Below are 24,955 nucleotides of genomic sequence, written 5' to 3'. Positions count from 1 at the left end.
GTCCTATCTCCTCCAATTCTTCAGCAGGCTCGGAATTGAAAGGCTCAGAGCTGGAGCAGACAAAAACCCCCGCAAACAAACAGTCCTTTCTAGGGGAAAGGAGGCTCTTCTCTGTGGTAGCTGCTGAGGAAGGGCTCCTGGGTCCTGCTGCTTCTTTCTCTTTGCTCCTTTGAGAGCTCCTGAGAGGTGTCAGGACCTGCTCAGGCGGAAGGGGCTTCAGCTGGGGTACAGGAACTGGTGTCAAATGACAGATCCTACTATGCGGAAGGCGGCTGCTTGCTCGCCTCAGGGTTGATTGGCTGGCTGACCTGGGCAGACCACTCCAATTTCCTCCTCTGTAGAAGGAAGGCTGTGAGCGGAGGTGGGGCGATGTAGTGCTCAGTAATTTTCAAACCGCTGACCCTCAGGATCATAGGGATGGATAATGGGGGCATAGGACACTGGCCCTCTTTGCCAGGAAAATCCTGTTTTTCTTTCTTTCTTTCTTTTTTTTTTTGTGAGGAAGATCAGCCCTGAGCTAACATCCATGCTAATCCTCCTCTTTTTGCTGAGGAAGACCGGCTCTGAGCTAACATCTATTGCCAATCCTCCCCCTTTTTTTCCCCCAAAGCCCAGTAGATAGTTGTATGTCATAGCTGCACATCCTTCTAGTTGCTGTATGTGGGACGCGGCCTCAGCATGGCCGGAGAAGCGGTGCGTCGGTGTGCACCTGGGATCTGAACCCGGGCTGCCAGTAGCGGAGCACACTCACTTAACTGCTAAGCCACGGGGCCGGCCCCAAATCCTGCTTTTCTTTATTTCATTGGTGTGGTAGGATAATCCATTGAGGTATTAACTGATCTGTAAATTCATGCTTTGTTCTGGCTGTCATGAGAGACACCAAAGAATGAGGTGAGATTTTTCTCCCATCATCTTAAGAAGGTAGTCAAACTTTCCCATTGGGAATTCTGGTCTCCTTGCCCTCCTGTTTGTTAACAGCATTTGTGTTTCAGGACAAAAAAGTCATGCCCAGGGAGGACCACCCTCCTCCAATCTAAGTTTTGTTTGGAGGCACGTAGTGCTGGAGGAGAGGGGAGAGAGTAGGGCTCAGAGTGGTCCTTCCCGGGAGAGGGGCTTGGCGGGGGCCAGTGAGGGGTGGAGGCCTCGGTGTTGCCTGCCGAGGTGGTGGTGGTGGGTGGTTGGCCGTTGTGTGTTTTTGGAGGCCAATGCTGTAGCCTTGAGAACAGCCATGGGTAGGTCTTTGTGGTCAAGTATGTTTTGGTGAATGAATCACTCAAAGGGGTATTTCTGTGTCTTCCTGAACAGCAGATTCTGAGAGATAGAAAAGGGTTGGGGAGAGTGGTCTTTTCTGTGTAAGGAGCAGTGGTAGATGAGGGGATGAAGGGCAGAGCCCCCTCTCCAGTGACCTGAGGGATGGGATAGGGGAAAGGGCACTCCAGTGACTGGCTATTATTGATACTGGACTCCTTGGCTACCATGATGAGGAGAGACTTGATGCCAGACTGAATGTATTTGAGAAGAATAAGGAGTGCGAGTGATGTTGAGGGATTGCTCTGATCTGCTTGTTTGGCCTTCTAGATAAAAGTTCTTTTGGACTAAATGTTTGCAACCCACTGTACTGAATGTAGTCTATGACACTGTAGTTTTAATGGTGACTTAAGGGTGGTAAGTGTCTCAAACTGGGGGAAATCCTCTCACGTCCTCCCCCAGTCCTGCTCTGCACCAGGGGGCACATCTGTGGAAACTGCAGAGTTTTAGGCATGATCGGGGAGTCCAAAAGTGTCCTCCTACAGATTTGGAGCCCAGTTCACAGAGCACACAGGAGATGTTGGGAGTAGCAGAGCCTGATGCATGATTGGAGAACGTGGATCCTGCCATGCCTGGACCAGCAATGATCTCCTGATAATTGGAAGCGCTCAGCGAATTCCTAAGTTAGGCCTGCCGGGTCAGCTGAACTCGCCAGCTTTGTCGCCGTTACTCAAAGGCTCAGCTCCTGCAAACAAGATGAGCCACTGGCCCCACTGGGGGGCTCAGCTGGGGTTCACGTGAGGGACATCCCTACAGCTGTTGTCACTCAGATGCATAGATGGGTTGGAGGTGTTCATGTGCCTGCTCCCATCAGCACCTGTCCTCTGCGTTCACTGTCTGGTGGGGCACGAGGGCCTTCCCCTGGGCCTGCTCCACAGATGTGCCAGCTCCTTCTGTTCTCTGGTGCTTGAATCCAAGTCAATCTCTTGTTTGCTTGTGCTCAGGGGCAGATTTACCTGGAATTTACAAGGCTGAGGCTCCAGGCCCCGGGAGGTACCGGGAGTTGAGGAGTGTTGTTCTAAGTGGAGAGGGGAATTTCTGTGCAAGCATTTCTGGTAAATTGCCTAAAGAGACCTTGGTAGAAAAAGGTTCTGAATCTCAAGACTCCCATAATAACTTGTTATTTCTTATCTTATTCAAAATAAATGTGCTCTTTCATACCTAATTTTATATCAGTCATTTTGTGTTCTTACAGAGGGCACCAAAATGGTCTAAGCGTTGGGCATCACAAAACCCAGATCTGTTCCTGCGTATGCGAACCCACATGTGTCAGGACATGTTTGCAACAGTCAGCGACGAGGCACGAGCGTGTCCAGGATTCCCCCACGCACACCCTGTTGGTGCTTTTGTCCAGCCCATCCCCTTCTGGGAGAGCCTTCCCAATTCCCTGGAGGCTCCAAAGCCAGGTTTGAGCCAGCCACACCTGAAGCTGTCTGTCCAGGTATGGCCAAGTGTGATTTCTGCCTTCTTCCAACAGTTCTGGGCATTTTCTTTAAAATCCATTTAGTGAGTTCTCATGTACAACCTTATGATATTTCTTCTGTTGCTTGTCTTGAATTGAAATTCCAGTACCAGATTGTTATTCAACTTTTTATGTTATTTTGTTGTATCTCCGCAAATCAGAGTACAAGCCCCTGGAAGTTGGGGCTGCCTTCACAAAAAAGAACTTTGTATTTCCTGAAGAGCACGGCTCACAGTCAACTTCTCAACACATTTCTGTTGGTTCATTTGAATAATAAGACAAATAATATTTTCCAAGTTTAAAAAATTTGCTATCTTATTGAATTAAAAAAGGCAGAACAGGTAGATATTTTCTCTGCTTTACCTAATTGAAAATTTCAGCTGAGATACAGCTGATGTAGAAAACAGAATTAGACAACTGTTTAAGATAAGATAATTATAAACCGTTTTAGATAGATGGTTCCATCTTATTTTTAATTTCTTGCAAGAAGGTAGAAATTTCTAGCAAGTCCCTTTCCAGCTGGCCCTGTTTATCAGAAAGCCTTCTTTTCTGGCTACCCTAAGCCTCCTCTGCTCTGATTTAAAGTTTATTTGCATTTTCCCCACACTACTAGTGAGGTCTTTTCAAAACACTAACCATGCCAGCCTCCTCCTTAAAATCCTCCAATGAGTTGAAAGAAACCCAGCATCTTCTGTGACTTCCCACCCAAGGTGAGCTGGCCCTGCCTGCTTCCCCAGCTGTCCTTGCCCTCCTCTTCTTGCACTCTGCTCTAGTCACATGGCTCTTCTTACACTTCCTAGGACATACCAAGTGCTCCTACCTCAGGGCCTTTGCACGTGCAGTCCCTGTCTGCTCTTCCTCCTGTTCCTTATCCTTCAGTTCCCTGCTTAAATATCACCTCCTCCAAAGGGCCTTTTTGACCACCCATCACAAAGAGGTCCCTGCTCCTCCAGACCGTATCACAGCACTGTATTTATTTCCTGGACAGAACATTTCACAGCCTGAAATAATTTTAATTATTGCTTGCTTCAGCTGTTTATGATCTGTCTTCCCCACGAGTGAGTTCTTTGAGGGCAGGGACCCTGTCTGTTTTATTCACTGTGGCATTATCCCCATTGCCACCTCTACTTGTCACATGGCGGGGGTTCAATATATATTTGTCAGCTGGAGGACAGAAGTATTTAATTTGTTGATCTTGGGGTAGAAGACAGCTCAGGATCCACCCCTCAGAGTTTGGTCACAAGAGGTTCACCTGAATCTGAGAGGCCACCTGATGACAGGGGCCCACCTTTGGACCAGGTCAGTCAGCTGGCCTGGCTGACAAGGCGTTGGCCTCCTTCCCTCTCTGTGCTCTGCCCCTGTGTAGACACACAGAGTCACAGGCTTTCCTCTCACCATCTCCCTGGACTCGTCCGTCCAGCAGGTCCAGAAGGTCAGTAGGGAGCTGGTGAGCACCAGGTGCTGCTTGGATGGCTAGGAAGATGGGGTTTGGGAGACCCCCTACTGCCCCTCACAGCCCCGTCTTTTCCCGAGGCCTCCAAGTGTGAGCACTGCCACTCAGCGAGGCCGACGGAACAGGTTTGGTGCTCTGTTGTCTCAAGGCAGGTGGGGATGGCTCAGGGAGACGGGTCCAGATGAGATTTTGAAAGACGCCATTGTCCGAGGTGCCGGGGAGCAGCCTGTTTTCGGGCCCGGGGTCCCACTTGGGAGTCGATGGATAAAAGAATGACTTAGTAGCCAAAAAGAGGGAAGTCAGCTTCTGAAGCTTTCCCCCAGCTGCTCAGCCATAATACCGCTCAAGAGCTGACCTTTAATGCAGGCGTGTGAGGCCACCCTGCTGGGACAGACCAGAAGAATCAAGCCCAGAGATACTGACGGCAAATCTAGATCAGCTGGGGTGGGGCAGCCAGGGGCATAGCCTCGCAGGGAGGCAACCAGGGAGATGGGAAATCAAAACAGCAATCAAACATTCGAGACGGGACCAGTGAGCACAGAGGGCTTTTGTGGAGGCTAGAAACAGGGGTGGCCACAGTAGGCCTGAAGGCTGTACCGGCAGAAGGAGCAGCAGTGTCTGCAGAGGGGATGCAGAACGTCACTCCTTCCCCAGAGCAAGGTGGGCAATGATGCCGGGCCGTGGGGAGGTGAGTGTCACACAACTTCAGAGGACATTTAGTGGTACTCGGCAAAGCCCACTTCATGTAAAGGCCTAACTCAAGCCTATGTGGAGCGTATTACCGTCGTCACTTCCTAGATATGGAAACAGGCCCTGGAGAGGTTGAAGGAGTTACCTGAGGGCCCTGGCTAGCTAGTGGCAGAACCAGGATGGGAAGCTGGGTTTTCTGATGCTGAGATCAAGCCTTGGCCCTTTCCACCAAGCCACAGAGGTGTTTTGTGAGCTTTGCAGCCCCCCTGGAGACTCTGCCCACCCTCCCTTTCTGGATCTTCCTGCTCAGTTCCAAATCAAATCCCTCATCCTTAGTTCCAATCAACTCGGGTACCGAGAGCCTTCAAAGGGCCCAAGCCTGTGCCGGTTCTGACGCCCTGCTCCGTCAGCCCAAGAGGTGACCCTTCTCACCCTGGACTCAGCCCCCCAGGAGGCCCAGAGACTTGGGGCAGAGCAAGACGGCAGATTCTGGAATCCAGCGTTCTCTCCCAGGCTGTGTCAGGAGGATAGAGAGCCTATATGTTTGTAGGAAATGGCTGATTCCACCGAGACCCCCTTCAGGTTCGGGGTGGACCACTGGCCTGACTTGGGTGGTATTTCTCCTTGTCCCAGAGAGGCTGTGGTAGGTTGCATTAATGCCCCTATTCTTCCCTCTCTTTATCCATGCCCTTTGCCATCTGACTCTGTGGATTTTATTTCCTTGTTTCTTGAATCTGGGATTAGTCATGTGACTTGTTTTGGCCAATAGAATAGGATGAAAGTGATAGCGTAGTTTCCAGCCAGGATCTCAAGAGGCTTAGCATATTTCTGCTTGCCCTCTTGCTCTCTCCCTGGAAAGAACAGGCCTGGGCTAGCCTGCTGGTTGATGAGAGGAGGAGGATGAGAGACATGTGGAGCAGAGCTGCCCAGCTAAGGTGCCAGGCCAAGCAGCCCAGAGAGAGCCCCCAGCAGATCTACAGATGCCTGAGGAGCCAGCCTACACCAGCCACTCCACACGGCCATGTGAGCTATAATTGCTTAATTTTGTACGCCACTGGGGTTTTGCAGCCGGTAAGCAGCAGTCTGCTGGTAGCTAATAGATACAGAGGCACTTTAAGAGTCAGTAAAGTACCAGAACTCTGAAAAACTAACTCAATATATGACGTAGAAAAGAAAAAAAGTAAGAAAGTTAGTTGACCAAACCTTAGCTCAGGAAGGGACTCAGGGATCCCAAGTCCTACCCCTTCATCTCGCAGATGAAGAATCTGAGTCTCAGAGAGGTGGAGTGACTTTTTCCAGGCCACACAGCTGTCTTGAGAATAGAAGTCCAGTTTCCCAGTCCAGGGCTCCTTCCCGCACCTGCCTACAAATCTGCCTGCCTCCTTGTACGGTTTAGATGGGAACACTGGGCAGGTGGGGGGCCGAGCATGTGGGTGAAGGTCAAGGGTGGGCACAGCCATGCTCTTAACCTCTGAACCCTGCAGCCTCTTGGCCCCTGGAGTCTGACACTGAGTAACTGGCCTTAAGCAGGAGGTTGATCCCAGAGTGACCACTCCACCTTTCAGTAAGGGTCTCCTGGCTCCAAATGGTAGCCAGTTGCTGCTGTCAGCTGCTAAGCCCCAGAGGTCACTTTTGAGGTCTGCAATGCCAGTTGGTCCTCTTCCCAGAAAACTGTGACATGGCCTCAGGACCATTCAGGCAGTTGGGTTACACTCTAGGCACTGACATTGCCCCGCCTGTGGAGGCTGAGAAACACTCCTTTGTATCTGGGTCGTGGTATAGAACAGTTGGCTTGTGTCTTCCATGCTGCCAGCTTCTTCTCTTGTACATCTGTTCTCCCAGAGGTGGGCCAGGGTGCCAACCCCTGACAGGCAGCTGAGTGTGAGTTTGCATGTGCGTGTGTGTGTGTGTGTGTGTGTGTGTGAATGTGGGGAATGAGACTAGGGTGGAACAATTGTAGGGTGTATATGATCAGGGATCTGTGAAGCTCTCCTTTCCTGAATAGAACATAATGGGTTTAACGATCATCGTGCCCTTCAATAATTCTTCTGTTCCAGGGTCTTCCACTTGCCTTGTGTCCTTTTCCTTTCCTTCTTACTGAAAGTGCATTAATTAGATCTGTGTTGGGAGAATCAAGATTCCAGCCCCATTATGGGAGGAGGAGCAGGTGTGGGGCTCCAGACAGACCAGAAAAGTACAAGCTCTGCTGAGCCCTTCTGCTCAGCCCCCACCTGTCAGCCTGGACTCTTCATCCGGAATTCAGAAGAAGGTCTCTTGGGATTCCTGGGTCCGTTGAGTAGTCAGGAGAGAGAGGCTGAGCTCAGGCTGCTGGAAGAACACCCGGGGCTGCCTTTTGGTTCCCCAAGACACTTTGTGCTGTGGTTTTCCAGCCTGGCTGCACATTAGAATCACCTGGGAGTTTTCCAAGTACCCATGCCCAGACTTCACTTCAAAGAATAGGATCAGAATCTTTGGGGCTGAGAGCCTGAGCAAGTTATATTTCTACATAACTCCCCAGGTGATTCTCGTATGGAGCCAGAGTTGGAACCACTGCTTCCAGACACGAATCTGTAAGGGCCACCAGTGAGAACTTTGACCCAGTGCTGTTTGGGACATATGATGGTAAGGCAGTTCTTGTGGGTTAAGACACTGCCTGCAGTAGGCTGAACGATGGCGCCCAAGATATCAGGTTCTAATCCTGAACCTGTAAATATTATCTTATTTGGAAGAAGCTTCTTTGCAGATGTGAATAAATTAAGAATCTTAAAAGGAGTGATTATCCTGGATTATTTGAGTGGGCAATAAATGCAATCACAAATATCCTTATAAGAGGGGGCCACTACACAGACACAGAGGAGATTACACAGACACAGAGGAGAAGGTGGCGGGAAGATGGAGCAGAGAGAGATTGGAAGATGCTGGCCTTGAAGACTGGAGGATATGACCACAAGTCCAGAAATGCTGGCAGCCACCAGAAACCAGGAGAGGCGAGGAACAGATTCTCTCTAGAGAGGGAGCACAGCCCTGCCAACACTTTGATTTTGCCCCCGTGAAACTGATTTTTGATTTCTGGCCTCCAGAACAGTGAGAGAATAAATGTGTGTTCTTTTAAGCCATGCAGTTTGTGGTAATTTGTTACAGCAGCCAATGGAAACTAATACATTGCCCGCTGGGGGAGGCCCTTTGAGCCCTTTATGGGTAACATCCCCTAGCCTGACACACAACCCACATGAATCCAAGTAATCAAACAACTAGACAATGACTATGAACCAGGGGACCAGCCCTATGCTGGACAAAATGGCAGTTACCAGGCAGGGTGGGCAGCAGCATGGAGTACAGTCAGGACAGGGATGGAGTCAGCAGAAGGGGTTGGCATCCCTCGGGGGATGCCACATGACAATCAGAGGAACTTTATACAGACCTGGAAGAGCTTATATAGGCAGGGAGAGGGGGCTGGGGGAACAGAGACGGAATCCCTGGAGAGGACAGGATGGTTTGAAGGTCGAAATTTGCCAAAGATTTTGTGGAAACAAGTGCGTGGACAAGCTTGGCTGGAACTGAGGTTTGAAGGAGGGAGGTTGTTTTCAACCTTCAGTGTGTTGAATTGTTGAGGGGTGGTGTCTAGGAATCTGTATTTAATACAAGCTCCCTGGATTATTCTGGTTTAGATGATTCACTGATCACGTTTTGAGAAACACTGAGTTCGGGGGTCATTGAGATAGAAAGTTGAAAAAATTGATTATAGTCAGGCTGGTTGACTCTTCAAAATTAGCAAAACTGATTTGTATGATTTTTTTTACTATGCAGCATTTGTTGTACACCTATACCATATCTTAAATTCTTATTTTCGTCAAAGTAATGCATATACATAAATTTAAAAGTTAAAAAAAAGTACTACGAGGATTATAATGAAAATCATCAGCCGCCATCCTACCTCTTCGTATCTCAAATTCCCAGAGGCAACTTCTCTCAACTCTTTCAGCTATTAATTCTGGTTTTTAGCCTCCATATTTCCAAATGACATGTGTGTACTGCTATTTCTTGATTTTTCGGTCTGAGGCATTATCTATTGACTTGGCACTGAGGTTAATGATTAACTTTCTACCCATGTCTCTGTCCCTTTCAACAGACCCAGCTCTCTCCCTCTATCTTCTTCCAATAGCTATCTTATCATTTTTGGTTACGTAAAAATCAGTATTTAGATTTCTAGGCAAAACTGTTCACACCCAAGCCATATAGTGTATTACAATTACATTTTCTTTATTACATAACTTAGATGTCTCTGGGAATAATAAATTGCTTAGTTTTAGTTTTCTAGGTATCTGTGGCAGAGTCAGTTAGCTGTGCCCTGACATTCTTTCTCCCTTCTTCTGTGGTAAGAGAAGTTTTAGGGGTACATTGAGCTACCCAATGGAAGCTACGGCTCCTAGCACCCCTTGTAGCTGGGTATGGTCACTATGACTCACTTAGGCCAAGAGGAGGTGAGCAGATATGCTGTGGCAACACCTGGGTCATGCCCTTAACGGTAAGAATGTACCTTCCCCTTTCTCTCTCCTTGTTCCTGCTGCAGAGATGCAGATATGGTGGCAGGAGCAAGATCAGCCAATGTAGACTCGAGGGTGGAAGTCACATGTGGAGGAGGGAAGGACAACATGATTGAAGATCCCTACATTACCATGAACAGGAAGTAGGCTGCTGTCTTGTTTGAGCTCCTGTACCGTCGGTTCTCTTTGGGGCCTAACCTGTGTAATAACTACTGCAATGCCCAGGGGCAGATTTTCCAAGAAGCCAATGGAGCTGCAGCTTCAGGGCTTGTTGCTGGCACAGGTCTGTTTCAAGGTCCTGGGAGGGACCCTAGCCATTTTGTATTTTTAGTTTTGTATTCTTTTCATTAAAGAAGTGCCCCCTGCACCTGTTATATAAGCTTCAGGCCCCCTTCCCCCCCCACCCCCCAGAGTGGATCCCACCCCTCTCAGTACCTAAGGTGGAGATCACTGCTCTCCACCAAAATCCGTCCTCCCATTCTCTGGACCTCGGTTAGGCTAGCTTTCCCAGCCTATCTTGCAGTTAAGTGTGGTCCTGTGAGTGGCAATGATGAGTGCCGGCTGCAGGATGTGGCTCATAAAAACCTCCTCCAGTCTCTTTCATGCTTTCCCCCTATTCTGGCTGATTGGGAAGGTGACAATTAGGGTGTCCTGGCAACGCATGTATTAAAGATGATGAGCATCCATCAACCAGGGTCGCTGATGAACGCATAGAGGGAACCACTCACCAACTTGAGTGTCTGCCCAGGACTGTTATACCAAAAAGGGATAAACTTATCTTTAAGCCACTGACTTTTTGGGGGTATATTTGTTTCAACCCTAACCCTAATCAGCTTACCCTAACACAGTACCTATCACTAATTGATCCCCACCCTACAGAATTCGAAATCTCATTGCAGCACAGTTAAGCACATTAGGTAATCTAGCAGTCCTAATTATTTCATTTGGAAAGTCCTCTGGAGACTGCTGCGTTCCTCCTCTAATCTGTTTTCTTGCTAGATCTGCTGTAGAGCTGTTAACGTTTATCATCATCTTAGGGAATTCCTTTTGCTTCTCTCTTGTGTTGGAGCCTGTTTTCCGGATCCTATGACTTCACATTTCCTTACTTATTCTTTTGTTTTGCTGTGACACATCTTCTAGTAGCTTTCTAAGAAAGAATGCGTGAGAGGTAAAACTGTAGAAATTTTGTATGTTTGATTTATATTTTTGTTTTATATCTAATGTTTATCTTAATTTATAGTTTGGTTGAGTATAGTATTCTAAGTTGGAAAGTTTTTCCCTCCGAATTTTTAAGGCATTGCTCTGTTGTCTTCCCAGGTTGCTGCAGATAAGTTCAATGCTTCTCTGATTTCTTTTCTTAGTATGTGATCTGATTTTTCCTCTGAAAGAATTTCAGAATACTGTCTTTGTTCTCAATGTTCTTATGTTTAAGTGATATGCTTTGATGTGGGTTGTTTTTCAAATGTTCAGGTAAGTATGCAGTGGGCTCTTTGAATTTATAAACTCAAGTCCTTCAGTTCTGGGAAAGTTTTTTTGATAATTTTTCCTGCTCTCTCTTTCTGGAAGTCCTCATTATTCAGATTTTGACCCTTCAGGAATGATCTCCTAATTTTTTTCTGGGAGATTTTCTCAATGTTAACTTCTAACTCTTCTGTTGAAAATTTTATTTCTTTGGTTGTATTTTAATTTTCAGAAGTTATTTCTTTTCCTTGAATCAATAAATCAATCTTACATTTTTTTTAATGTTGTATGCTTGTTTCATGAGTGTAGTATCTTCTTTTATCTCCAAGAGGATACAATTATAGTTTTTAAAAAATGTTTTCTTCTACTACTTGAAGTGTCTCTTTTACCTCCGAATTCCTTTCTTTCTGTTTGTTTTAGACTTTCTCTGTCATGTTGAAGGATTTCTTCAAGTGTATAGCAATCCTTGGCTAACTGTTCATATTTAAGAGAGAGGTAGTCAATCTATTTGGAAATTCTGAGAGATTTGTTGACTGGTGGGCCTCCCTATAGCCAATTTCTTTGCAGACCCCAACATGTCATCATCTCTAGGACTTTTCTATGGCCCAGTTTCCTTATAGAGAAATCCTCTTATCTCTTGATTTGGAGTGTAAGACTGGCTGCTTCAAAGGGAAAGGGGCCTGAAGTGAACACAGAGATCCACTTCAAAGAAGCCTTGTAGAATCAGCTTCTGGGAGGGCTGTTGGCAAGTAGTCTTCAGCTGTCATGCCCTGCCTGGGTAGTCTCAGCTACAGAGGGCCCCTTGCCCAAGATCATGTCCTTCCAGGAGTGTCCAGCATCCAATGATTGATCAAGGTGGAGGCATAAAGGCCTGGCATTTTTGGCCCACTGTCGGACAACTCTGATGGACCATTTCAGCTCTAGAGCTCCCTATGGGATTGGCTGAGGCTATCAGACCTGCATTGCAGCTCTATTTTTCCTTCTGCCCCATTCTCCTTCCCTTCTACAAATGTTGATCCCAGGAGTACTCTAATAAACCTCCCAAACAGTAAACTCTGTCTCACAGTCTGCTTTCTAGATGACCCAACTTGCAACAGCTTCTTAAGGAGAATTCCATGAAAGCAGGTAATAAGATGGGGTTTTGGGGGCTGGATCATTCACCTCCCATGACGCCATCATTGGTGATAGATGGGCACAGATAGTCCCTGGTGCAAGTCCAATGGTTAAAACTTTCACCAGTGGTGAACTAGATGGGGTACCAATAGAAGAAAATGCATTAGCTGATGCTATACATCAGGTGTTTGGAAAAAATCAGGGAAATAATGCTATAAACACAATGGGACTGGACAGTGTATTAGTTTTCTATTGCTGCTGTAACAAATCACCACAAATGTAGTGGTTTATACAATTCAGATTTATTATCTTACAATTGTATAGGTCTGACACAGGTCTCGCTGACCTACAAATCCAAGTGTTGGCAGGACTGCATTCCTTTTTGGTGGCTCTAGGGGAGAATCTGCCTCCTTGCCTTTTTCAGCTTCTAGTGGCTGACTATATTCCTTGGCTCATGGCCCCTTCCTTCATCTTCAAAATCGTCAATGGTGGGCTAAGTCCTTCTCACGCTGCCATCTCTCTGGTTTTCTAAAGCAGCCAGGATAGATTGGGTCCAATTGGAAAATCCAGGATAATCTCTCCATCTCAAGGTCGTTAATCTTAATCACATCTACAAAGTCTTTTTTGCCATGTAAGGTCACAAATTCCTGAGTTCTGGGGATTAGGGCAGGGGGGTCTTTGGGGGCCATTGTTCTGCTTGCACAGGTGGATATTGCTAAGCTTTATGAAGTGCCAGACAAAGATAACAAGAGTCTAGAGCAGCTAACAGCCAATTCAAACCATGTGGAAGCATCCTTGTTTCGTGTAAAGAGGCTGTCATCTTACAGAAGGAGGGCAGAGAAAGCTGAGGCTGAGGACCAGGACTTAATGGTCAGAGTAGCTGATCTCCAAAGAAGGCTGAACTCTCCAACATGGCAGATCTGCTATGCCAAGGTCAGGGCCCTGGTTGGGAAAGGATGAGACCTTGCCGCATGGATATTTGGGTCAATGTCCCCCAAATCTTGACTTCTCAGATTCCCCTGAACTCTCTGAGCCTGCAGAGTTTGGCCACCCATCCCTGTTAAGAGCTAGCACTCCCACCCTTTCTTGAAGACAATGCAGAGACCTCGCCCCTGCAGGACAAAATGTGTTCCCTCTCCCTCAGGATCTGTCCCTGCCTCCTCCTGGCCACTAGGCCTATAACTAGAGTTAAGTCACAGCACAACCCAGCCAGGGACATGCTGAGCTTGAAAAGGGAGGAAAATGACTATCTCCCCAATCTAGCCAGCATGTACTAGAAGGAGCCAGAGGAGTACATAGACTGGATTCTGAGAGTGTTTGGTCACGAATGCTAGAACATAAGATTGAATAAGGAAAAGGATATTGATTTGGGAACACTCACAAGATACATGCTTTAATCAGGTGGTGTGAACTTGCTTCTAGAGCGGCTATTAGAAGCATGGAAAAAGCGATGGCCCACCTTACAGAGATTAAAATGCCAGAATGGCCATAATAAATGGTAGAGAAAGGAATTAAAAGACTCAGGGATGCAGGCATGCTAAATGGATATACCGTACAAGGCCAGAAAACCTACTAGAGGAGGATACATCATTTAAGGAATGCACTGATTGGAGAGGCACCAACATCACTAAGCGTGGTGGTGGCCTTCTGGGGGCTAATGGTAGGAGGGACCGTTACAGAACTAGGTCCACTGATAGCAGAGAGAATAGGACCCCAACACAAGAGAGGCCAGGTGGCAGTACTTAACCTCAGAAGCTATTTATGGGTGCAATAATTGTAATAAGTGGCAGAAGCCATTGTTGTGGATGCAATTATTATAGTGAACAGCAAGTTCAGAGTGGTAGCCAAGGGGTCCTGACCCACAGAGAGTTGTGGAGATGGTTAGTGGAACACAGTGTCCTTAGGAGAAAATTATACGAGCAGCAAACAAGGGTACTACTCAACTTGCATCAGCAGAAGAAATCAGGGATAGGTGATTAGGAGTCTAAGGGCAGTTGCCCAATAAAAAGTCAGGATTCCTTGCTTGGTTTCTGGATCTGAGCCAGATTTCTCCTTGACAGAAAGAGAGGTCAGGTGCCTGGGAAGAAGCACCCTGCAACACCTCCATAAGTGTACGTGGTCCTTCCTCCACAGGGCTCTATAACCATCTACGCTGGCAATAGTACTCTGGGGAAAGGGGAATACCCAAATATTTTATGGACAGTTGGACATAGAGTTTGAGTTGACATTGATGCTCAGAGACCTGAAGTGTTATCAGGCCCCCTAGTTAGAGTGGGGGCATACGAGGACTAGGTGATAAATGATGTTCTGGCCAGAGTCTAGCTCTCAGTGCTTCCACTGGGTCTTGTGGACCCACTTGTGGTCATTTCTCTAGTACCAAAATGAATAATTGGGATGGATATAGTTCATTGTAAGATGGAAGTGGTATATCAGAATAGAATATGAATAGAACCAGAGTGCAAAAGCAAGCTGTGTAAGCAGGTAGCTCATATCCCACACCATCTGCCCTTCTTTCACCAATGTCCCTCCCTCAGCTCACTCTTACGGCCTTGTGGGAAAATCCTTTATGACTAGCCGATGGAGAAAGAAAAGCCCAATCTTGGATTATAGATGAGTCAGCTTGGAATCTGGGCTTAAGCCAAAATAAATACAGCAGCTGCATTATAGCCTCCTGCTGGGGTGGCCTTGTATAGATAGAGGTGAGGGAAAATCTTTCCAGTGGATGGAGCTTCAAGTGGTGCATCTGGGCATCCACTCTGTGTGGAAAGAGAAGTAGCTCTAGGATATATATGGATTCATGGACAGTGCCAAATAATCTGACCGACTGATCAGTGACCTAGAAGGAAAAAGATTGGAATGTCAGGAACAAGGATGTCTGGGGTAGAGGCATATGGATGGACATACAAGAATGCGCAAAAAGTATAAATATCTTTATATCGTATGTTAACACCCACCAGAGAGCATCTATGTGTCTCTAAGGGAGAGACAATAAATAAGCAAGTAGACAATATGACTCAGCCAGTTGACGTCAGTCAGCTTCTGTCACTGGCTACCACCGTGCTGGTATGATGAGAAGAGGAATGAGGTGGCCATGGTGGCACACACTGAGGCTAACCTGGGCTCAAAAGCCTGGGTTCTCATTTGCCAAGGCTAATTTAGCTACTACTGCCCCCAAATGTCCAACTTTCCAGCAAGAGAGACCAATGCTGAGCCCCCAATTTAGCACCACTCCTTGAGGTAGCAAGTCAACTGCATTGGGACCCTTCCACCCTGGAAGGACTAGCAGTTCGTTCTTACATAAATAGATACACATTCTGAGCATGGGTTTGCCTTTCCTGCCAATGCCGCTACCCGAGGATGTACATGTGATTCTACATAACATCACATCAGACCAGGGTAACTGCTTTACAGAAAGGGAGGTATAGGAGTAGACCCATGACCATGGAATACATTGGTCATATCACGGGCTGTACCATCTAGAAGCTGATAGGCTGATAGAGCTTTGGGATGGCCTGCTGAAGGAACAGCTGAAGCTCCAGTTCAGAGGAGATACTTTTGAAGATGTGGTGTCATACTCTAGGATGCGCTATACACCTTGAATCTCAAAGACCTTTATATGGCACTATATCCCAAATTGGAAGAATTCGTGGATCCAGGGACCACGGGGGGATGCGGGAGTGGCCTTGCTTATGATCACTCCATGGCCCATATAAAAAATTTGTGCTTTCTGTGCCTGCAACTCTGGGCTCTGCAAGGTTAAAGGTCCTGGTCTCCAAAGAGGGAACATTTCCACCAGGGGACTCAGCAAGAATATCTTTGAACTATAAGCTAAGCTTCAGCTGCCATCTGGCACTTCAGGCTCCTCGTGTCCAGGATCAGCAGGCAAGAAGAAGGTCACCATCTTGACAAGGATGATTGACCCCGAACATTAGAGGAGGCGGAGCTGCTATTACACAATGGGGGCAGGGAGGCAGAGAACACCTTGGGTACCTCTTTAGTACTCCCTTCCTCAACTGTGATGGTAAATGGACAAGTGCAGAACCCTAGCCTGAAAGGGCAAGGCGAATGGGGCTCAGACCCTCGGGCTTGAGGGTCTCAGTCATGCCAACAGCATGAGGCCAGCAAAGGTGCTAACTGAAGGTGAGGGGGAATCGACTAGACAGTGGTGGAAGGAGACAATGAATACAGGTTGAGGACCGAGAGCGGCTGCAACAGTGGGAGCTGTAATTTGTTCCATTAACTTTCCTTCTGAACTGTAATTTGTCTCATTAACCTTCCTCCTCTAAGTCTCCCCCAGGAAGAGAAGCCCATGAGAACTGTGGAGAATTTAGCAGTACTTTCCTACCAGGCAGTTCCCTGAACCTCACCCCATTCTGACGACGTGAGCTGGGATCTCAAAATGAGTTAGAACAGCGAGAGCTTTAGCATTTCATTCTTTTGGGTATGGCTACTTCTTGGAATTTCGTGTAACATAGTAGGCATGTGCTTCCTGTCAATGCCATCTGTGATGGTTAATTTTTCTGTCACCTTGACTGGGCTAAGGGATGCCCAGATAGCTGGTCAAACATTATTTCTGGGTGTGTCTGTGAGGGTGTTGCTGGAAGAGATTAGCATTTGGATCAGCAGACTGAGTAAAGAAGATTGCCCTTACCACTCCAGGTGGGCATCATCCGATCCGTTGAGGGCCTGAATAGAGCAAAAAGGTGGAGGAAGGGGGAGTTTGCTCTCTGCTTGAGCAGGGACATCCATCTTCTCCTGCCTCAGGACATCAGCTCCCTGTTTTCAGGCCTCTGGACTTAGACTGGGACTTACATCATCGGCTCCCCTGGTTCTCAGGCCTTTGGGTTTGGACTGGACTCCACTACTGGCTTTCCTGGGCCTCCAGCTTGCAAACGGCAGATGGTAGGATTTCTCAGCATCCCAAATGGTGTAAGCCAGTTCCTTATAATAAGTCCCCTCGCCAGATATCTCTAGATATCTATATATATCTTCTAATGGTTCTGTTTCTCTGGAGAAGGCTGACTAATACACTATGCATTGCCCATTCCAGTACCCCCGCCCTGTGAGAGTCTCAACCAGTTTCAAACAGTCAATGGATCAATCAAGAATATTTCATGAACAACTTTGCTCAGCTCTGTACTTGGCTTTAAGGAACTCACTACGAGAGAGTGTTTATTCCACCCGCACCCTCCTCACTGGACTGCAAACGCCATGAAATCATGGGCTATCTCAAGCATCCCCAGTCCTGAGATCAGGGCCTGGCACTTTGTGGTGTTCTATACATTTTTAAAAAAATAAATGAAGGATCCTGGCCCTCAGAAAGCCCACTGCCTAGTGCAAGGATGGGGCTGGGGGAAGGAAATGAAGATGACAGGAGATGACTTAAATCTGGGAAGCAGTTATCAGGCCACATAAAAACTTTGGGGTATAATTAACTACTAAGTGAACGCTGTGATCCTGACTGTTCCTGTGTTGGGAGGTCAGAGGTATATGAGGCCGGTGAAGGAGAGGCTTCCTGGAGAAGGTGGGACTTCCTCCAGGCCTTGAACAGTACGTAATTTCCACACAACTGAGAACTTCTGGGATTGAAGGGGCCCAGAGAGAACCATTCATTCATTCAACAGATAAGTACTGGGTGTTTACCATGTGTCAGTCCCCATGTTTGGTGCTTGGCATGCAGCAGGGAACAGAAGAGAGGAAGCAATCGCTGTCCTCATGGAGTTTACATTCTGGTGGGGGAGACAGACAATAACAAGGTAAATAAATGAGCTTACGGTGTGTTAGCAGGAGTAGAGTGTTCTGGAGAAGAGCAAAGCAAAGAACGATACAGGTCAGCAGGGTGGAGTGGGTGCAAGGATGGGCTCCCTGAGAAGTGAGGTAGAGCAGCATGCAGATCTTTCGGGGAAGAGCATGCAGGCAGAAGGAACAGCAGGTGCAAAGGTCCTGAGGTGCGTGTATGCCTGGTCTATGCAGCTGGCTCAGAGTGAACTAGGGCAAGAATAGTAGGAGGTTAGGTGCAAACTTTGTCTTTCACTCTGAGTGAGAGGAGAAGCTTTGGAAGGTATGTTAATTTTCTATTGCTGTGTAACAAATTATCACAAACTTAGTGGCTTAAAACAACATAATTTTACTGTCTCACCATTTCTGAGGGTTAGGAGTGTGGCATGTTTTCACCGGGTTCTCTGCTCAGGGTCTCACCAGGCTGAATCAAGGTGTCGGCTGGAACTGCAATCTCCTCCGAGGCTTGGGCTCGTTTTCTGAGCTCACTGATTGTTGGCAGAATTCAGTTCTTTGCAGTTGGAAGACTGAGATCTGTGCTTTCCCGCTGGCTGTCAGCCTGGAGCCGTTTTCAGCTCCCAGAGGCCATTGCTATTCCCTGCCATGTGGCCCTCTCCACAACGTGGCTGTTTTGGAGGGCATCTCTGCTGCTTTGAATCTTTCTGACTTCCTCTGTCTCAGACCATCGGTCCCTCTTTGAAAAGGGATCACCTGATTAAACCACGCCCACCAACACCAGGGGCAGGCATCTTGGGACCATCTCAGAATTCTGCCTACCACCGAGGGCTTTGGGCAGAGGAAGAGCATGGTCTGACTTACATTTCAGCAGGATCCTGCTGGTGCTGCATTGAGAATAGACTGTGGGGGGCATAATGGAAACGGGGCAACCAGTTAGGAGGCCGTAGTGGGGTGTTGGGATGGAGAGGGCTGAGAGTGTGTGTTGCGATTGTCGCATGGCCAGGGAATGCTGGGAAGCCTAGCAGGGGATCCTGGACTTTATCTTGGTGGCATAAGGAGCTATGGTAGCATCCTGCACTGGGGACAAGTGTGACTTTAGATCTACCGGAGCACAAGCTCTCTGACACTCCTTTGCCTCGTCCTGTAAAAGGATCTGCCTGTAGTAGAAGCACCGGCGGGCGAGAGGCAGAGTGGAGGCGAATGCAGTGGGCCTGGGTTTGCCGGGGATGCAGCCAGACACGGTGGGTGACACAGCTGAGAGCCCCGAGGAATCTGCGAGCTCCGACTTGGGCCGGCTCCTCCATTCCTCCCTTGTCCCAGCACCTCCTGTCATCCTGTCTTTTCCTGTCAAGGAAGACGTGTCACAGGATCCCACAGAACGGAAGGGAGCGACGCTCCGAGCAGTGGAAGGCAGAAGCAGTCTGAAAAGCATAGCAGGGGTGTACCGTGAATATCCACCCGTCTGCCTCTGAGACTTGTCACTGTTCCACGAGGGAGAGAGAAAGAGAGAGACAGAGGATGCACGTGTGAGGCGGGGGGTGAGGCTGGCGTGGGACTTGACGTGAAAATACCTAGCCTGGCGCCTGGCGCGGAGCAGGCCCTCGGGAGAGGGTTGTGATGGCCCTCAATCCCGTGGTGTGGACTGCGGCTGCTCTGCGTGCCAGGGACTCACGCTCCATCCTCCCCTCAAGGAGTTCACAGTTTGCTGACCAGGAGTTTTCAAGTAGCCTATGTGCAACAACCACGTGTGTGCGTGTGCGCGCACTCCAAAGTCAGGCTGTCTGCTGAGATCCTGGCTCCGGCACTTAATTGCATGACGTTGTGCAAATCACTGAACCCCCTGTGCCTCAGTTTCCTCTTTGCAAGTGGGGTGATAATATTAGTAGCTGCCTCAGAGAATTGGTATAAGGGTTGCATTGATGACATGAATGAACGTCTGTGAGGTGTTTAGAGCACCGCCTGGAATACAGGTACATTATCTAAATGCTTCATACAGAGAAAATGTGAAGCTTGAACTCTCCAACGATGTCTCCTCATCTTGTGAAGTTTTCTCGATTCTTGGAGCCGCCTTGTACTGGGTGTGAATGGAACCGAAGGGCTGATGACAGGGTCACAACTTTTATGTGACCGAAGGAGAGGGGGACCCCAGGCCAGCGCTCCTAGGGGGACATCAGTGGTTACCTGAGCTCGGCCGAGAGCCGGCCTGCCTGGCCGGCCTGCACGTGGCCTCTGAGCTCCACCTCAGACCACTGAAGCCCAGTTTCTGGGGATGGGGACTGGGAATGAGCTTTTAAATGCCTTCAGGAAATTTTGATACCTAACTAGCTGTGGAACTCACCGATAGCATTGATTTGTCTTTTCTGCTTGTGTTCAAGTTTCATTTTTTCTGTGGAGAGTGAGTGTGCGTGTGTGTGTGTGAGGTGATCCTTTGTCACCTCCCTGCTCTGACAGAGTTATGGTAATGACTGGTTTGGATTTAGGCTTTTGTACCAAAGCTCATTCCATTGTCAGGTCGGTGAATAAAGCTCATTATTTGTTTCTGCGCCACTGTTGAGGTGTAGAGACCTTTCTGGTTCTCTCTCTCTCTCTGCATGCAGTAGCTATGCGGGAATGAACACCCTTCCTGACCATTTCCTGTCTGAGTCGGGTAAGAATATTTGAGGGCCACAGTACTGCTCACAACTGTTCTAGGAGGTCAAAGCCTGAGCTCGGTGTGAGGAGAGCAGGAGAGCTTCCGAGAAGGAGAGAAAGAAAAGCCCCTCCTGACAGCCCTCCAGCCTCCTGGTGCTGCTGAGAGGACAGGCAAGTTGAATAATTTAGCATCACATCTCTCGTGGGCTCTCTGTGAATCTCCACTCCCAACCCCTCAGAACCGGAATAGACAGCTCAGAACGGAGCTGTCTATCTTTCTGATTGTTTTGTTATGGCTAATGGGCTGATTTCCACTTATGTAACCTCTTCTCCGAGAGATGAATTCTCATTATTCCACAGAGTGGTGCACATCAGGTCCGGGTTCATGTCGAGCCACCTGAGAGAAGCTGGGAACGTGCTGTTTCCCATCATTTCCACCCAGCAAGAGAGCTGGAGAGAAGAGCTACACCCAGGCCAATTCTGGGGTCCCTGGGGGCTGTTATGTCATCTTCCAGGGCTGGTGGGGGAGTGGCCTCGGCATTCCAGCGGGTGCGCTGGCTGAGACAGTGTCTTGTCCTTACTCGGCAAGTCCTGGGTAAGGAAGTTCTCTTTCAAACCCAGAGGATTTGGAGGTGCATTTGTATGTGGTCAGGTGAGGGGTCTCCTAAATTTACTTGTGATTTTCTTGCACACAAATAAACAAAGAAAACAAACGAAAGCAAAGGGAAGCCTTTCTTCCGGGCCTGGTAACTGCTGTGTTTTAGGTCCTGAGGGGGCTCTGATCCAGGCAAATCAGGTCACCAGCACAATAACATTTGAATCCAAATATGCACACCCTGACTCCCAGGACAGGTATTTGGCTCTGGTGGGAAGCAGAAGATTTGATGAGATGCCAAGGCCTGGAGTCCTCTGAGGCAATTAGCGTGGCAGGATGGCATGATGGGGAGACCTGGGGCTTTGGGGTCAGCAGAACTGGTTTGATTCTGGTCTGCTGCTTACCAGTCATGTGGTCTTGGGCTAGTATCAGTCAGGGTCCAGTCAGGAAAACAGAAGCCCCTCTTAGTTTTTCAACAGAGGGTGTTTAATGATACAGGCAATGGAAGAGCTGAAGAGACACATAGGGGCTGGGGCACAGGGAGCAGCACAGCAGGAAGCTGCCGCTCCATGGGACCCAGGGAGGAGGTGGTCTTGTCAGAGTTCAGAAGCCAGGGCTGTCCCTAGGAGCTGGGACCATGGAGGGGGCAGTCTCAGGGGGAACCTGGAATCGTGGGGGAGACAGAGCCATGGCTGGAGATGCCATTCAGAGCAGGGAGAGATGAGGAGAAATACCCTGGCTTCTCCTTTCCTCTTGCCCTCCAGTCTTCCACTGGTGCCCCCAGGAGCCTGGGAAATGAGTCTTCTGTGATGCAGAACAGAGCAGGAAAAGGGCAGGCAATGGATCTAAAACAAATAGGTGCGTGGCTCACACGGCCACTAATGTCTTTGAATAAACTGTATCTAATATTGACCGCTACCGCCACCCCTGCGGCTGCGGCATGGAGCTGGACTGGCCGACAGCACTCTCGGTTGTCTGGGAGGGGAAGGGAATCAGTGCTTGCCCACCTAGGTACCTTCTGTGGATACAGCACCTCAGCCCTCTGTGATGACCTCAGTGGGGCACGGTCAGAGCAGATGTGACCCTGTTTGCTTCCATTTTACTTCTTTGTTTCTTTCTTTTAGAAGCCACTACCTCCTCTAAGAAGATTTTCCAGGCAAAACACAGATCTGCCTGAGTGACTCCAGAAAAAGAGATTTGAGGGAGGATGAGAAGCTGATAGCAAATGGTATGTGGTTGAAAGCGTGTGTCAGACAAACCTGCTCTCCCGGCTTCCCATCTCAGCTGGTGGTCAGGAGACCTTGGGCCATCTTCATCTCCTCCTCCTCCTCCCTCTCGACTCACTTGCCACCATCCCGTCTCTGCCAGCCCAGTTCCCAGGAGGAGAGAGACGGTTTAACTGAAGGAAGTGTAATGAGGGTCTCTTTATGTGTGGATAGGGTTCAGGGAACCCACAGGGAATGATGACGCATCAGGGATGAGCACGAGCTGGAAGCTGTTACCACCCGCAGGCCTTCAGGGCCAAGGGAAAGGAACCACACTGCTGGAGCCCCTGCAGAGCTGGAGCTTGGAAGAGGGGTCACCCCTCAGAGGCTATAATCATAGAGAAATGCAACCACTGCCCAAACCAGGGCAAGACAAGGAGGGAGCAGAGGATGAATACCCAGGCATCTCCCTCTTGCTGCCCTCTGATCTCCTGATGGTGCCTTGCATTGGCTAAACCAGAAACCGGAGGGCGGGATGCCAAGTGTAGCAGCCCGTGGAGGCCAGCCTTTGAGGTCAGAGCAGGACAGAGAGGGTGGAGAAGGGCCTTAGGGGGACAAATGGAGAATAATCATCACAGTCTACCCTCTTTGTCACTTGGCATCTATTCTTGTCCTTTATTTAGTAAAGAAACCTGTGTCTCCAACTCCGGGGAAACCCGAAGTCCCACGAACCCCTCTATCATTGTAGGATTATGTTGGCTGAATCCTACTCCAGTCTGGAACCTAAACTGTGATGTTGGCCACTGCTCTTCATATAAAGCAGCAGAAAAAAAGTAGGGGAAAGAAACAACATAAAGCTTTTCTTCTTCTACCACCCATTTCACGTTCCCCTACCCCCTGTCAGCACCTTGACTGTTGGGCACTTAGTGGATGATCCAAATTCTCATTTCCACAGGATCCAAAGCCTTGGTGGTCCCATCTTTCCTGGGGTGCTGCAGTTTCCCATTGACCCTTATTATTGGACATGGGAGCACTGAGAGCTGCCCCAGGGAATCCTCTCGACTGCAGTCTTAGTCCTCTTGGCCCCCATTGTGTAGCAGCAACCAATTTCTCTTTGGTATTTGGGATTAATCACCCTCTTCTCTGTCCATTTAGCATCGTGAAGAGCCCCAAATGGCCAGGGGCAGTCTCAGCTTCCAACTGAATGTAGCTCCGACTGTTCTCTGGTGGAAGCCTTGCTCCAAGTGCACTTTCTTAGTCTGAGTTCCTCCAAAAGCCAACCTCGGGACAAGGACCAGGTGCCGGTAGTTTATTTGGGAGGTGATCCCAGAACACATGGATGAGAGCGTACAGAAGTGAGAAAAACCAGTTTAATGTGAATTAACGATCAAATTACTATGGGCAACTGGGCTTGGTCCTGCTGGAGACTCCAAGAAATCGTGCGGAACACACTTCAGAATCATCCTGCCAGAGAACAGGGAGGCCGGTCCTCATTGGTAGAGGGTTTCTGCCTAGAGAGTAACTTTTCCTTGAATTCTGGGTGTGTCTGTGGTGGAACAAGCTCCTACAGGCTGGAGAGAGCCCCTGGGGCAGAAAAGAAGAGAGGCATGGCCCTTGAAGCTCATAGCATGCTGGGCCCCTCTGCTGTGCCTGTGGGGAACTCAGGTGGGCCAAGGGAAGGGGAGCATGGTTTGAGCAGTGTGTGTCACGGTCACTGAGCCCAAGGGAAGTAACAAACTTGCAAGTGGGTTATTAGGTGGTTTGAGGAGTCATTCTCACCTTTGCCTCTTGGGTCCAGGACCTGGGTCATCTGACTTTAGAGGAAATAACCCCGTATACTGGCTGCTGTACCTCATCCTATAGGACAGCATCCCAGCCTTACAGGGTGTGGGCCCCCAGCTAGCACCGTGGAAGGGCCTGCCCTACTGAAGCTGTGGCCACAGATGAATGCAGCCACTGCTCAACCCTTGGTGAGGTAGGGAAGATGTGAGGGGATGGGAGCATGGAAAGAAATACCCTGACCTCTCTCCTGTTTCTTCCTTCTCCACTCTGCTACTGGTGCCTCTCATTGGCTGAATTCAACTGGAAGTAGAGGAGAAGTTTGCCTGGATGATGCAGCCCCCAGAGGTCAGTGTTCTGGAGAAGAGCACAGGGCAAAGAGAGCCAAGGATTGGGGGAGGGGGTGGCAATGGAGGATAACCAGTACACAGTCTGACTGATTGCCTCCAGGATGCCTGCCCCTTTCTATCCATTCCCACAGTCGTTGTCTTTATTCCAACCTCATCATCGCACCCCTGGACTATTGGGACAACCTTCTACTGTGTCTCCCTATCTCTGACCCACCACTCCAAATGCCTATGACACAGACCGAGTCCTATCATTCCCTTTCAGAGAACTCCAGTGTTCCCCATTCTCTCCTCTTTACTGAAGATGGCCAGATGCAAGTCATTTTAGGGGATAAAAAGATGATCCAGAGACTGCATATCTTATTTCTAATAAGGAAGATTGGTATTAAGAAGCTAGAAATGGATAATTTGACCATGAAAGAGGTGTGGTTAAAAAGATGTGTAAATTCGGACTCCCAAATGTCTTAGCATTGTATCCAAGGCTCTTCATAGTCTGACTCAAATTTTCCTTCCAGACTTGTCTTCTAAGACTTGTGTTTTATTCCATTTTCCCATGATCCTGCGTCAGGCCTGCTGATTGCCTGCTGTACTTTGTAACATACACAATCAGGATTCTATGCCTCTGCTCCTG

This window comes from Diceros bicornis, chromosome 4 (assembly GCF_020826845.1).
Source record: "Diceros bicornis minor isolate mBicDic1 chromosome 4, mDicBic1.mat.cur, whole genome shotgun sequence".
Classification (NCBI taxonomy): domain Eukaryota; kingdom Metazoa; phylum Chordata; class Mammalia; order Perissodactyla; family Rhinocerotidae; genus Diceros; species Diceros bicornis.
This window is presented reverse-complemented; position numbering follows the sequence as displayed.